An 11181-nucleotide genomic window follows, 5' to 3' on the forward strand; every position below is an offset into this window, starting at 1 on the left:
GCAGAGATTTATGGAGGTGGATTATTTGACTGGTCGGTCTCACTCTGTGCAGGTGTAGGTTGCAATCTGATTGAATTGAAGTAGCAGGGAGCTGCAAGGGCAAGTCGAAGATGAGTGTGGTTCGGTTAAGTTTAGGCAATGAGAGCTGCATTATGGTCATGGCAGCTTGGCATTGACATGGTTCTCAGTGAGTAATCCATACGGGAGATCACTGCCATTGTCTGCTTTGGTGGCAAGCAGTGGTTCATTTGCACCACAAGCGTTGTGAACTCCAGCATGAACCCAAAAAAATTCGAGTTTCTTTTAAGTTCTAATAGAATGTCTAGATTTCAGCTATCACACATGTCACTGGCCATAACATCCCAATTGAGCTCGTCGACCAGTTGCCCAACGCCGGCACTGCCAAGAACAAGGTGTATGCCATTCATCTCATCTCCTGTTGTTGAACTGTCTATTATGAAAATTATGGGCATGTTTTCTTGTGGGGTTCTTTTGCCTCAATGGTATTATTCTTCTGGAAGCTACGTTTGCAACTCTGAATTTTTATTTACTTCAGATATTTCAGAGTAAACACTGAATTGCAACATGGCAAAATTTAATACCTCGCAAACTTTGCAGATTTCGTTTCAATTTTGTAGTTCGGTTTGCTTGCCTGTGTATATGTGCGTGTATACTGAGAGGCAGGGAAATATTATTCTCTTCTAGCAGTTCTGTTTCTGTGACATCTGCTCCCCTCCACTCCATTTTTGATAGTCTGAAATCTGAATGTGAAAAGCAGATGGAGGTGATCAAGGGAAGCAGTCATGAGTGAGGTGTTTGAGGGCTACGAGCGCCACTAATGTGAAGTCTCAGACGCCTGCGCTCTTGTACTTGATTCGATTGTATGTATATTGATACTTCTTTTCACTGCCTTACATTTTGCCGTTAGGAAGTTATCAGCACTAGGCATGTGATTTTGACAGGTGGAGGCTTTATTTTGGTCTAGGTGAACATGTGATTTGGGGAAGCTCTGTAGATCCAGTTACATTGCAGACTTACCAGCTACACCATCTAAAAAACGGGCTGCTGATATAGGTATATTCCTACATGGCCTTGCCTCATATGAAGCTTTCTTAGATCAACTCTTCCATTGATCAATTTTACAAGTAGGTGCACTGTGTTTGTATACAACAATCTGAATGTGGGAGGTTTAACTATTTTATTGTATTGCAAAAATGGATCAAGATGTTTTCTTTTTCTGAATCATGAATGGTGGGCTAGAGCCCCACCTGGATCGAGTGTTTTGGAATCCGATAATTAGATAAATGACCACCATCCCCATTACCAACCATCTCAGTGTTATTTCCAGTTTCCTAATTAATGTATGAAAAAGAGGATCACAACCCAATGGAAAGTCCAGGGAACCTTTTCATTAAGGGAACTGTTCCAGGTTCATTCACAAAATGGCACATAATGATTTACTTTCAGCAACCGTTTCATTAAGGATAACAGATTTGGACTCTGAGCTTTCCTCTGTGGCTGTTAATATCCCAGCACATCAGTTTTAGATTTACCACTAGGTCACTTTCCTATGCTGAGAGGATTTGTCATACCAAGAGGTTAAACGGAGAGACTTCCAGAGCATGGTCATGGTGTGAATCTGGTAGGAGCGGGACTTCCAAACTGAAAAGGTCAATAAATAATGTCGTATTCCAGAACCAGCAATGCCTTTCATGCACATGTTTTACCTAGACTCTGCAATTACAATAAACAAGCCAATAGCATGGATTGATGATAATTGCAACTGCTTCTTTAAAGATTTATGTGCTTGACTAATAATTTCTAAATCATTTATGCATTTCTTTCATGGCACATCATGCAGCCAAACTATGAAACTGAGATATCACCAAAGAGAAAAGAGTAATCTACACTAATATTAGCTTAATGAATCAGCAATCCTTCCAACTTATAAGTAAGAACAACCTGAAAACATTGGTACTGCTCAATTGTTCTCCTGATGAAGTGTTTTTTTTGTGAGTGTGATGAAGTGCTAACTATTAAGAATTACCAATCGCAAAATGATATGGGCTTGTTTACGACTAAATTCACCAATAATGTCCTGATATGCATGGAAATAAGCATATGTTGACTCCTGCCGACTTCAAGAACCACCACGGAGTCACATAGTCCAGGTCAGTCTCTATAAAAATAATTTTGCTTCTGATTTGATTTTCTTTGCCATGTTTGTTAATTGTCTTTTATGTTTACTGATGTACACTGGTTGTAGCAAGTTCCAACAAATTTAAGAGCTTTTCATGGCCCGTGCTTGCATGAATTTTTTTCCAAAATGAACAACTTCAACCTTGGACGCCTATTATTTACACAACACTATCGAGTTTGATGTTTGTAGCTGTAGTATGGAAGAAAGAAATAATTTTATTTTATATCTCCCCTGTCCTCGTGGCGACTGCCAACCTCCATGCCATAGGCGCGCCGACGCCTGCTCTGCTCGTGTTGTGCCGCCTTGGCAGTGGAGTTGGGATCCTTGGTGACGGATTAATCCTTGATGAAAGTGCGGGTACTATTACTGCAGATTTTTGTTGGGTGGATGATATTTGGGATAATTTTTTGCGTGCGTGCTGATTGATGAGAATGTGCATATGGAGATTATTTATAGCTCAATCAAAGAGGAAAAATTACCAAATCCCGTCTTGTCAGTCACCCGATAACTTTATTGATCGTCAGTTATACATTTGATTCATGAAATTAGAAGGTTCTGAGCTTGAAACTCCGAAGTACAGATATGATACTCTGTTTTTCTAAAATAAATGATGATGGTAGATTTTAAAATTTTGCATAATGAATGCATCTGCCTGTTATTAGTAACTTTTTTTCGCCTGTTATTAGTAATGGTGTTATTTCGTCAAAAGGTAATAGTACTGTTGGGCTGAGTCTAACACTAGAGCATCGAGGTTTGTCCTACAATCTCGTACAATATTTGTTGAGTGCACATCATGGCGGTTCAGTGAAAATGGAGCTGCTCTACAACCTACTTACATTTCTATGTCATCAGACTATCTTTATTCTGAACCATTCTGTTGAGTAAATGTAACCATTTAACTCATTTGCTATGCGTGCCAATAGGCAAGGTACACATTCTCTCTGCCTCTGCCCAAGCTCGCCGCCGTTACTGGTCGTGCGGCCGCCTATGACCAAGTAACCTCTCTCTCCCGCGCGCCCCTGGAGCTCCTTAATCTCCCGGTCTACCTTCTCTCTTGTTGACCTTTCTTTGTATTTCAACTGTAGGATAATTAGTGGATGTTGGTAAGTGTACTATTCAAGTTGTTGCTAACATTTCTGACTACGTTCTTAACTTCTGAATCTATTTGTGCATATATATACAAAGTTCCAGAGCACAACTGGTCCTAAATTTGTTGGGTGTGATTGTTCAGAGGAGAAGATATTTGTACTAGAAGATGATGTATATTTTACTGTTTTTTTAGAATAGATGTTTTTTGTAGATAGAAGATGGCGTATACTTTTCTGAGATATTTTGTACAAAGAAGATATTGCTACACTACTTTCATGTGTTCAGATCGTGACTGTAGTTTGGACAGTTGACATGATTTTTTTGTGGTTGATATAATGCTCAAATTTGCTTCATTTGATAGTGAACTTCTTCATGCCATCATTCGGAACCTCACCGTGATACTGCCCCCTATCTCTTTGGGCTCCATGTTCACCTCCTGACTCCATTGGGCAATTTCTAATAAAGATGAGAAGTGTTTTTTTAACCCATTAGTCGAACTGAGAGAAAATTATGCATTTTGTTATCGATTCATTCATACGTAAAGATAGAAGATGGGCAAATATTTTTTATTCGGGAACCCAAAGTCCTTTTGGAGTATGAGATCGTCTTGCTTGTAACTTGCTTATTAAACAAAGAAGGTGAAATTCAATGAGAACAAAAGGTAAGGATTAGTGAGTAATGTTAGAGTAAAACGAGATTGAAAGCGAAAGGACAATCAGTCCTGGTTTCCATTGATTCTCAAGTATATATACATCTGGAAGAGGTGGGAAAAAGAGGTGTCTGTTCGGAGGCATCCCTCCAGAACAGGTGTCTATTGGCAATAGAAAGAGAGAAGGGACATGACTGTTCGGGGTTGGACACACCCCTTTTCTAATGACTATTCATTAATTAGCATGTGCTAATTAATCTACTAATTAATTCCTAACACTCCCCCTTGTACAACACCGCTCCTTGAATGTTTCATCATTGAAAACTTCTTGTACATAGATCTTCCATCTTGAGAAATCTTCCGTATAATCTTGAGAGTCTCCTCCAAAAACCCTGTGGGAAAAATATGAGGAGAATAGAGCAGATATGTTGCTAAAACTCCTTTAAACCCAATGGGGAAAATAATAAGGAGAAGAAGTGCAACATATAATAATTATTGTCTCCTTGATAACTCATATGAGAAAACCTTTGAGAAAGGAGAAAACTCATTGGTGAGTTTGGAGAAAAATAAACATGCTTTGTATACTTTCCTTTAAAAACCCAGTGGGGAAAAATAGAAAGTATTGCATATGTCGCCTCATTAAACCTTTTATGAGAAACTTTGAGGGAAAGCTCATAAGGGAAAAGAGTGCGATCTGATATATCATTGAAAACTCCTTTAAAACCCAGTGGGAAAATATAAGGAGAAAATGATATGACATATCATAATAATTGTCTCTTTTAACTCGATATGAGAAAATCCATAGAGTTTAGAGGACAATAAATATGCCATGTATACTTTCCTAAAAACTCCAGTGGAGAAAACAGAAAGTATGACATATGATCTCATGTTGATATTACCTCATTAAAAACCTTGATGAGAACCTGTAAAAGTAAACTCATAAAGGGAAAAAGAGTATAATATGATGCTTTGAATAGGAGTAATTCGGGAAGATACTCCCCCTAATACTTGCAAATCCTGAAGTCGTCGAATACCAATTCCATGAACATCTTTCTGAAATGTTCAAGTTGGTAGAGACTTCATAGACAAATCAATGAGATTGTCACATGACTTGATTTGCAAGATGAGCAATATAGTGATATTGCTTACTATGTAACCTGTTTGCATCTAGACAACACAAGCAACATTATCTTTGAGATAATGGTTGGTGGATGTAGCCACGAGGTCTGTTTCGAAGACCTTCATGGGATGGCTACCACACCTAGCTGGAACACAAAGCTTGTCTATGGTCTAGCATGGTAGGGATCTGATCAATGGATCCAATGATATTGGTGTCTAGATTTCTCTGAAACTGAAAGACTCGGACAAAATGTTTGATGCCTTGGAGATATCAAAAGATATTCTTGACTCCCAACCAATTGTGTTTGGTGGGTCCAATGGCACAAGGATATGGAACTTTGTGTCCCAATATCTCATTCCCATCAACTCATGGTTTTAATGGATCTTTCTCTATGTCTAGAGAATGAAGCCATGTGAGTTATGGATGTATAAGATTTGTCCACAATGAATTTCTCCAATATATTTTGGATATAGACAACATAGTGTACCATAATGTATGAGTGAAGGTGCTCGAGGTTTTACCCAATCCTTCATCTCAAAACCCGCCATTAATATGATCACGTGCTTCGTCATTGCAGGAGTAATCCCTGTGTATGACAGACATGCATGGGTAATCATCATTGTAGGAGTAATCCTTGTGTATAAGGAACTCACTATGTCGGATGTACCAAAATGTACCGACAACAATAAGTCATATGGTCACTTACTGGTTTTTACAAAGTGTATGTTGCGTTTTGCATTTTGATTCAGAAGTGAGATTCCATTGGGAACCATCTATGTCTAAATCTAGTGATCAACATGGATATATTATCACTACATCTATCAACTGCATAAATAGATGATTTTGTACTGCCAATGATATAAGTTATCGGAATGAGATTTCACCTCTGGAGAAAAGTTGGGTATCTGCGTGAACCCTTGTGCTACAAGACTTGCTCTATGTTTCACCACCTCGTTGTTCCCAATTCTGTTTTCAGAAGAAAACCGGTGTAGGTATTGCTTATGTGAATACCTTTCCCTTTATTGAGCAAAATTATTTCTACCTAGATTATACCCTTTGCTCGAGTTCAGTCCGAGTGTTGTTCACACTTTGCCATGGCCATGGTCTTTGGACCTGAATCATGTGAAAGGTTTTTTAAATCTAGTTGAGAAATGTATGTCGACAATTGTAGACTTCCGGTTATATGTTTCTCCAGAATCTATATATCAACAAAGAGTTGATGAAAATATCGTTACCCATGGTGACTGTTCGCGATTTCCAATGCGGTTGAGTCGGGTATCCCGATGTCCCGGTCATTGTGTGCACTATGACCTGGGTTGGTGGAGGTTGCCCGTCCACTGGGTGTATACTACCCATTAGGTGTCTGCCAACGTGAAGTTGACTTGCATTTACTGATTCAGAGGCCTCGGTATCCTTGCTTGCGAGAAGCCGAATCCTAATGTACTATTGCCATACTTCTCCCCATGTTACTGTGAACGGGGAGTTGAGTGGTTTTTTTTGGTACCTCCACTCTTTCGCGCATATTTTTGCAGGATTGTAGGATTATGTGACACCTTTATTTTCAGCAAATGAATCTGACAGGTTATTTGCAATGTGTTGCAAATCTTTTGAACGCATGGTTCAGATCTTTGAGTACGTGGACTTGAGGCAGAAATGTGTTGAGCATTCCACTAATTTCCTGGTATTCTGTATGGTACTTGAAATCTCCCCCTAATGCCTGGAAATATTCCTCATTGAATCAACATACTGACCTTGAATAACTACCCATGTGAGGGGCTTGAGGTATTGACGGTTATACAATTATTCCTCACATAGATCCCAAATATATGTTGAGAGGCCAATGATGTATGTCGGGGTGGTGATATCGGTATTCAACCGAATTACCGCAGATGAGAAATACTTGGTAGATTTCCACGTATCAAAGATAAAGGGGAATGACATTATGCAGTTTGGTCATGAGCGTGTAAAACTGCATGACTCCAACGTAAAGTTGGTAAGTTGCAATTATGAGGTTAAGATCATGGAATGACTTAATTCTTTGGACAACGGATTCTACTAAACCATTTTGAGTCTAGACATATAGGACAAAGTGCTAAACTTCAATCCTAGGGCCATAGTGAAGGCACGCAAGGAGAATTCTACAACGTTGTCCATTCAATTTTGATTGTAATTGATGTTCAGGATAATGAGCCAATGGTTTCATGTGGATAAAGCACACTTGAGACCATCGTATAGATGTGTCTTTTAGAACCATCGAATACCTGAATAGTCTAGTCAATGGTTAGGAAGAGCCACTTTACCTTGACTTGATGTGTTCAAGGAGACTGAGTGGTTCAGTGTAGACTTTAAGGTGCGCGAGCCTTAAAATTAGATTCCTTGATTCACATGTAGTGCACATAAAATCCAAAAATGATTAGAATTTAGAATCATAATAATCATAAACCAATGGAATTGCTGATAGATTCTATTTCAACCCAATGTCTGGATGACCAAGGCGAGCATGCCAAGTTTGTCATGTAAAAGACATTCTAGAAAACTATCTTGTACGCAACATGTGCTACGGGTTTTGTAGTATGTGTCGTGCAATCATGATGATGCATAGATAATGTGTTTGCCATATCTGTTTCATATAGTAAAGATAAGATATTTCTCTTTGTTTTCCTCATAAGTTTCGCTACGAAAACTATTCTGACGGATATCTCTATAGTTTAGTAGGATACGAGTTGAACCCAGACACGATAATGCATCCTTGATCCGACTCGAGTATCCATAGGGATAGTAAATATGACTCGAGTTGAGCCAACAAATACCTCATCGCGTTTAGCGATTTTAAAATATCTTCTTTCTCTCAATGAGAGTGGAAACATTGGACTTCCCTCAGTATAGAGTTTGTGGTGCATATGTCCACAAGGCACATATCATTTTTCATCGGATTGACTCCCGTAGAAATCTATATATAGACTTGAAGATTCTCAATATGAAAATCATTGTCAGATATATAGAGAATACATACAAATGTATTGTACCAAAGTGCTGATTCAAATATATGATGACAACAATACTTATGTTCTTATTACAACATCAGAAATGGACATAGATAAGTAGATCATTAAGGAGATTGAGAGACTAACTAAAGTCTCTAAACATATTGATTTAGGTATACTCAACCAACATATTCTCCGTGTGAGCAAGGTCCTCTGGCTGATCGAGAGTCATGGTGTTGCTCGGTCCAAGTGGAACATCGTGCGAACAACCAGTTCCATTTGCAATGCGTGGGTGAAGGTTGAAGTTGGATGCAAACCTTTTCCCTTGGGGTCCTTGGTATCTTGGGATTGCTCGCGTTATCCCACAGGACAAGACGGATCTTGATGTCCACGACCCACATAGCGTAGTTGTGGCCATTAAGGACGAGTGCCTCAAATTCTTTAGCCATCGGTTACTTGTATGGGTAAACCAGAGATAATTAATTTATAGATGATACATTAAGGACCATCATGGTTGATGTTGTAATGAACTTTGCAAAATTAATGAAAATTTCAAGAAGTTGGCTTGAAATCATTAGTGTGAACTTCAAATTGTTAAGCATGACACTTTGTAGATAATCTCCAAAGGGAAAATTGGGAGTAGATCTAGCAGCTTTAAAGGAGTATAATCCCGTGAAATCCGTAGATACTCATACTTCAAATGCCTTATGTCATGACTTAGAAAAATGTGTGGGAGAGCACTTTGTAAAGCAATCATAATGTCGAAATGATAAAATGTAGGCTTTATCAGTAGTCATCAATAATCTACGTAGGTAGTAGGTCCATATGACTACCTTGTGATCCCAAGCGTCAGTTTGAAAAAATCACCTTAAATTTTGCATATGTATTCGCAAGAAATTGAAAATCTCAATTGCAAATAGACGTATTAATCTTGACATGTGGTTAACATGGAAATAGATACATCATAGAAATATTTCAGAATACCTCGTACTCAACGAAGAAACAATACTGCAGAGGTACTGAATTTATCTTTGCAAGAGATAAAAAAAATCTCAATTGCAAATAATAGATGTAATTAATCTCGACACATGTCAAATGTGGAAATATCAATTTAGTATCTGGAATATATTGATATTCAACAAAAAATGATACTAAAATATATGTACCAGATTTAACGGTCTAAAACAGGAATAAAATCACTACTAGAATTAACTGCAAAATCACAATTAATACAAGTTTTGGCCTATTCAAAAATAGGTAAAGCCGCAAGGACTAAAGTGCAAACTGCGAAGAGATAAGATTGCTCTTCCTTTCTCCCGTACGGGGGATAGGAATCATCAATCCATTCCCCTGGTGGGGATTTTCCCTGTACGAGGGAACAAGTTCAGCGTGCGTCGGCGGGGCAGCATCTGCCCAGGCTGGGGACCTCGCCGCCTCGCCGCACTCGGAGCCGGAAGCCGCGGAGGGCACCGTTGGCTGCTCCACCATGGGTAGCAGCTACTGCTGGGTCTCAGAGCCGCGAGAAGCCATTTGTGCGGCCGAGCGGCGGCCAGTCGAGGCCGGACGGCCACGGGCACGCAGGGGGCCCAGTAACGCGGCGGCGGCGCGAGCGCGCCCGGGCGCTGGGCGGCGCGCGGGAGCACGACCATAGCATGGCGCGGGCGGGCTAGGGCGAGCGCAGCCACGGCCTTGCGAGACCGGCCACAGCCTGGCGCGGGATCGGACGGGCGGTCCCGGCCACGGCTTGGCGCGGCCACGGCCGGCCGGGGGCCGGGCGAGCCCTAGCGCAGGGCGGGCGCGCGCGAGGGCGGCCACGGCCTGGCGCTGCTAGCCATGGCGCAGGCGGGCGCGGTGCCGTCTCGAGAGGAGTGCGTCGGGGCCGATGTCTCCTCTGCACTCGTGGCGCGGGACGCCTTGAGGACCCCTCGCCGACGACGAGGTCGCGAACGGAGAGGACGAAACCTAGGCTGCGCCGGCGACGAGCGGTTTTCTTTGGCGCCCATTCGCTCGAAGGAGAGCAACGTGGCTGATAACGTGTTAGAGTAAAACGAGATTGAAAGCGAAAGGACAATCAGTCCTGGTTTCCATTGATTCTCAAGTATATATACATCTGAAAGAGGTGGGAAAAAGAAGTGTATGTTCGGAGGCATCCCTTCAGAACAGGTGTCTATTAACAATAGAAAGAGAGAAGGGACATGACTGTTCGGGGTTGAACACACCCCTTTTCTAATGACTATTCATTAATTAGCATGTGCTAATTAATCTACTAATTAATTCCCAACAAGTAATGCAAAAAAATTGTGTTTTTACTTTCACTCGGCCCGCCCAGCTTTTCTTTCAAGCTCGGCCACTGATGAGCTGATGACAAGATTGTAAGCAATGGCACATGTGATGTCACATCATTGTACGTGATGCAGGAAATTGTCTCTTCATGTTTTCCTTTACCTTCTCACAATATATTTCCCGTTGCAACGCACATGCAATTTTCCTAGTTTATTATAAACATCACTCTACATACAAACATTTGAAAAATGTTGACTAAGCAATTGAAAAATGTTAACTATGTATAGAGAAAATGTTTATCACGTATGAAAAAATGTGTATGAAACAATTTGATCATGTATTTCTAAAATGTTAATCAAGCATTTGAAAAATGCTGAAAAGTGTTTGAAAAATGTTAATCAAGCATTTCAAAAATGTGAAATGTGTATTGAATTTTTTTGATCATGTATTAAAAATATGATGAACAAAATTTGGTCATGTATATAAAATGTTAATCAAGTATTTGAAAATATTGAGCAGGTATTTCAAAAATATTAAATGTTTATATAAAAAATATTAACCGTGTATTAAAAAATGATGGAAAAATATGATCATATTTATAAAAATATGACCATGTGTTAGAAAAAATGTTAATCTTGTATTCGAAAAATGTTAATCAAGCATTTGCTTTTTCTAAGTGTGTATAGGAAAATGTTGACAATGTATTCGATAAATGTTAATCTTGTGTTTGAAAAATGCTAATCAAGCATTTAAAAATGTAAAAAAATTGTATAGAAAAAATGTTGACCTTATATTTAAAAAGTTAAATTTGTATTGGAAAATGTTAAATATGTATTAGAAAAATGTTGTTGACATA

The sequence above is a fragment of the Triticum aestivum genome, chromosome 1B (assembly GCF_018294505.1).
Source record: "Triticum aestivum cultivar Chinese Spring chromosome 1B, IWGSC CS RefSeq v2.1, whole genome shotgun sequence".
Taxonomy (NCBI): Eukaryota; Viridiplantae; Streptophyta; class Magnoliopsida; order Poales; family Poaceae; genus Triticum; species Triticum aestivum.